Here is a 6,000-nt window from a genome sequence, read left to right as displayed (position 1 = left end):
GGTATAGTACCGTTTGGGTGTGGTTTGGCTCCGTATGGAGGTATTCATAAGGTATTGTACCGTTTTGGTGTGGTAAGGTATGTATGGATGTACTCGTACGGTATAGTACCGTTTTGGTGTGGTTTGGGACCGTATGGAGGTATTCGTACGGTATTGTACCATTTTGGTGTGGTTTGGCATCGTATGGAGGTACTCGTACGGTATTATACCGTTTTGGTGTGTCTTGGTCCCATTTGGATGTACTCGTACGGTATTGTACCATATGGCTGTACTCGTAAAGGGTACCGTATGGATGTACTCATACGGTACTGTACCGTTTTGGTGTGGTTTGGTCCCGTATGGATGTACTCGTACAGTATTGTACAGTTTTGGAGTGGTTTTGCACCGCATGGAAATACTCATACGGTATTGTACCGTTTTGGTGTGGTATGGTACCGTATGTATGTTCTCATACGATATTGAAAGGTTTTGGTGTGGTAAGGTATGTATGGATGTACTCATACGGTGTAGTACCGTTTTGGTGTGGTTTGGCACCGTATGGAGGTATTCGTACGGTATTGTACCGTTTTGGTGTGGTTTGGTACCGTATGGATGTAGTCGGACGGTATTGTACCGTTTTGGTGTGGTTCGGCACCGTATGGAGGTACTCGTACGGTATTGTACCGTTTTGGTTTGGTTTGGTACTATATGGACATACTCGTGCGGTATTATACCGTTTTGGTGTTGTTTGATACCGTGTGGATGTACTCGTACAGTATTGTACCGTTTTGGAGTGGTTTGGCACCGTATGGAGGTACTCATACGGTATTGTACCGTTCTGGTGTGGTATGGTACCGTATGGATGTTCTCATACGGTATTGAACCGTTTTAGTGTGGTAAGTTATGTATGGATGTACTCGTATGGTATAGTACCGTTTTGGTGTGGTTTGGCACCGTATGGCAATATTTGTAGGGTATTGTTCCGTTTTGGTGTGGTATTGCATCGTATGGAGGTACTCGAACGGTATTATACCATTTTGGTGTGGTTTCGTCCCGTATTGATGTATTTGTACGTTATTGTACCATATGGCTATACTCATGCAGGGTATCGTATGGATGTACTCGTACTGTATTGTATCATTTTTGTGTAGTTTGACACCGTATGGATTTACTCGTACGGTATTATACCGTTTTGGTGTTGTTTGGCATCGTATGGAGGTACTCGTACGATATTGTACGTTTTTGATGTGGTTTGGTACTGTATGGATGTACTCGTACGGTATTGTACCGTTTTGGTTTTCTTTGGTACCGTATGGATATACTCGTACAGTATTGTACGGTTTTGGAGTGGTTTTGCACCGTATGGATATACTCATACGGTATTGTACCATTTTGGTGTGGTATGTTACCGTATGGATTTTCTCATACGATATTGAACCGTTTTTGTTTGGTTAGGTATGTATGGATGTACTCGTACGGTATAGTACCATTTTGTTGTGGTTTGGCACCGTATGGAGGTATTCGTACGGTATTGTACCATTTTAGTGCGGTTTGGGACCGTATGGAGGTATTCGTACGGTATTGTACCGTTTTGGTATGGTTTGTCATCGTATGGAGGTACTCGTACGGTATTATACCGTTTTGGTGTGGTTTGGTCCCGTATGGATGTACTCGTACGTTATTGTGCCATTTGGTTGTGGTTTGGGATCGTATGGAGGTACTCGTACAGTATTGTACCGTTTTGATGTGGTTTGGTACCGTATAGATGTACTCGTACGGTATTGTAACGTAAGAATGTACTCGTAAAGGGTACCGTATGGCTGTACTCGTACAGTATTGTACCGTTTTGGTGTAGTTTGGCACCGTATGGTGGTAGTCGTACGGTATTGTACCGTATGGCTGTACTCGTACAGGGTACCGTATGGATGTACTCGTACAGTATTGTACAATTTTAGTGTAGTTTGACACCGTATGGATGTACTCGTACGGTATTGTAACGTTTCCTTGGGGTTTTGGAACAGTATGGATGTACTCGTACGGTATTCTACCGTTTTGGTGTGGTTTGGCACCGTATGAAAGTACTTGTGCGGTATTGTACCCTTTTGCTGTGGTTGGCACCGTATGGCGGTACTCGTACAGTATTGTAACGTCTTGTTGTGGTTTGGTACCGTATGTATCTACTCATACGGTATTTTACCATTTAGGTGTTTTTTGACACCGTATGGACGCACTCGTATGGTATTGTACCGTTTTGGTGTGGTTTTGCACCCTATGAAGGTACTCATACGGTATTTTACCGTTTTGGTGTGGTATGGGACCGTATGGATGTTCTCATATGATAATAAACCATTTTTGTGTGGTAAGGTATGTATAGATGTTCTCGTACGATATAGTACCGTTTTGGTGTGGTTTAGTACTCTATGGATGTACTCGTACAGTATTGTACCGTTTTGGTGTTCTTTGGTACCGTATGGATGTACTTGTACGGTATTGTACCAATTTGGTGTGGTTTTGCACCCTATGGAGGTACTCATATGGTATTTTACCGTTTTGGTGTGGTATAGGACCGTATGGATGTTCTCATACGATATTAAACCATTTTTGTGTGGTAAGGTATGTATGGATGTACTCGTACGGTATAGTACCGTTTTGGTGTGGTTTGGCACCGTATGGCAATATTTGTAGGGTATTGTTCCGTTTTGGTGTGGTATTGCATCGTATGGAGGTACTCGAACGGTATTATACCATTTTGGTGTGGTTTCGTCCCGTATTGATGTATTTGTACGTTATTGTACCATATGGCTATACTCATGCAGGGTATCGTATGGATGTACTCGTACTATATTGTATCATTTTTGTGTAGTTTGACACCGTATGGATGTACTCGTACGGTATTATACCGTTTTGGTGTTGTTTGGCATCGTATGGAGGTACTCGTACGATATTGTACGTTTTTGATGTGGTTTGGTACTGTATGGATGTACTCGTACGGTATTGTACCGTTTTGGTTTTCTTTGGTACCGTATGGATATACTCGTACAGTATTGTACGGTTTTGGAGTGGTTTTGCACCGTATGGATATACTCATACGGTATTGTACCATTTTGGTGTGGTATGTTACCGTATGGATTTTCTCATACGATATTGAACCGTTTTGGTTTGGTTAGGTATGTATGGATGTACTCGTACGGTATAGTACCATTTTGTTGTGGTTTGGCACCGTATGGAGGTATTCGTACGGTATTGTACCATTTTAGTGCGGTTTGGGACCGTATGGAGGTATTCGTACGGTATTGTACCGTTTTGGTATGGTTTGTCATCGTATGGAGGTACTCGTACGGTATTATACCGTTTTGGTGTGGTTTGGTCCCGTATGGATGTACTCGTACGTTATTGTGCCATTTGGTTGTGGTTTGGGATCGTATGGAGGTACTCGTACAGTATTGTACCGTTTTGATGTGGTTTGGTACCGTATAGATGTACTCGTACGGTATTGTAACGTAAGAATGTACTCGTAAAGGGTACCGTATGGCTGTACTCGTACAGTATTGTACCGTTTTGGTGTAGTTTGGCACCGTATGGTGGTAGTCGTACGGTATTGTACCGTATGGCTGTACTCGTACAGGGTACCGTATGGATGTACTCGTACAGTATTGTACAATTTTAGTGTAGTTTGACACCGTATGGATGTACTCGTACGGTATTGTAACGTTTCCTTGGGGTTTTGGAACAGTATGGATGTACTCGTACGGTATTCTACCGTTTTGGTGTGGTTTGGCACCGTATGAAAGTACTTGTGCGGTATTGTACCCTTTTGCTGTGGTTGGCACCGTATGGCGGTACTCGTACAGTATTGTAACGTCTTGTTGTGGTTTGGTACCGTATGTATCTACTCATACGGTATTTTACCATTTAGGTGTTTTTTGACACCGTATGGACGCACTCGTATGGTATTGTACCGTTTTGGTGTGGTTTTGCACCCTATGAAGGTACTCATACGGTATTTTACCGTTTTGGTGTGGTATGGGACCGTATGGATGTTCTCATATGATAATAAACCATTTTTGTGTGGTAAGGTATGTATAGATGTTCTCGTACGATATAGTACCGTTTTGGTGTGGTTTAGTACTCTATGGATGTACTCGTACAGTATTGTACCGTTTTGGTGTTCTTTGGTACCGTATGGATGTACTTGTACGGTATTGTACCAATTTGGTGTGGTTTTGCACCCTATGGAGGTACTCATATGGTATTTTACCGTTTTGGTGTGGTATAGGACCGTATGGATGTTCTCATACGATATTAAACCATTTTTGTGTGGTAAGGTATGTATGGATGTACTCGTACGGTATAGTACCGTTTTGGTGTGGTTCGGCACCGTATGGAGGTATTCGTACGGTATTGTACCGTTTTGGTGTGGTTTGGCATCGTATGGAGGTACTCGTACGGTATTGTAACATTTTGGTGTGGTTTGGTCCCGTTTGGATGTACTCGTACGGTATTGTACCGTATGGCTGTACACGTACAGGGTACCGTATGGATGTACTCGTACGGTATTGTATCGTTTCGGTCTGGTTTGGCACATTATGGAGGTGCTCGAACGGTATTGTACCATTTTGGTGTGGTTTGGCTCCGCATGGAGGTACTCGTACGGCATTGTACCATTTTGGTGTGGTTCGGCACCGTATGGAGGTACTCATACGGTATTGTACCATTTTGGTGTTCTTTGGTACCATATGGATGTAATCGTACAGTATTGTACCGTTTTGGAGTGGTTTTGCACCGTATCGATGTACTTATACGGTATTGTACCGTTTTGGGGTGGTATGGTACCGTATGGATGTTCTCATACGATATTGAACCGTTTTGGTGTGGTAAGGTATGTATGGATGTACTCGTACGGTATAGTACCGTTTTGGTGTGGTTCGGCACCGTATGGAGGTGTTCGTACGGTATTGTACCGCTTTGGTGTGGTTTGGAACCTTATGGATGTACTCGTACGGTATTATACCGTTTTGGTGTGGTTTGGCATCGTATGGAGGTACTTGTACGGTATTGTACCGTTTTGGTGTGGTTTGGTCCCGTTTGGATGTACTCGTACGGTATTGTACCGTATGGCTGTACTCGGACAGGGTACCGTATGGATGTACTCGTACGGTATTCTACCGTTTTGGTGTCGTTTGGCACATGATGGAGGTACTCAGACGGTATTGTACCGTTTTGGTGTGGTTTGGCTCCGCATGGAGGTACTCGTACGGCATTGTACCATTTTGGTGTGGTTCGGCACCGTATGGAGGTACTCGTACGGTATTGTACCGTTTTAGTGTTCTTTGGTACCATATGGATGTACTCGTACAGTATTGTACCATTTTGGAGTGGTTCTGCACCGTATGGTGGTACTTATACGGTATTGTTCCATTTTGGTGTGGTATGGTACCGTATGGATGTTTTTATACGATATTGAACCGTTTTGGTGTGGTAAGGTATGTATGGATGTACTCGTACGGTATAGTACCGTTTTGGTGTGGTTTGGCACCGTATGGAGGTATTCGTACGGTATTGTACTGTTATGGTGTGGTTTGGTACCGTACGGATGTACTCGTACGGTATTGTACCGTTTTTATGTGGTTCGGCATCGTATGGAGGTACTCGTACGGTATTGTACCATTTTTGTGTGGTTTAGTCCTGTATGGTTGTTTTCGTACGGTATTGTACCGTTTTGGTGTGATTTGGCACATTATGGAGGTACTCGGACGGTATTGTACCGTTTTGGTGTGGTTTGGCTCTGCATGGAGATACCCGTATGGCATTTTATCGTTTTGGTGTGGTTCGGCACATTATGGAGGCACTCGAACGTTATTGTACCGTTTTGGTGTGGTTTGGCTCCGTATGGATGTACTTGTTCTGTATTGTACCGTTTGGGAGTGGTTTTGCACCGTATAGAGGTACTCATACAGTATTGTACCGTTTTGGTGTGGTATGGTACCGTATGGATTTTCTTATACGATATTAAACCGTGTT

This window comes from Rhododendron vialii, chromosome 7a (assembly GCF_030253575.1).
Source record: "Rhododendron vialii isolate Sample 1 chromosome 7a, ASM3025357v1".
Lineage (NCBI taxonomy): Eukaryota > Viridiplantae > Streptophyta > Magnoliopsida > Ericales > Ericaceae > Rhododendron > Rhododendron vialii.
This window is presented reverse-complemented; position numbering follows the sequence as displayed.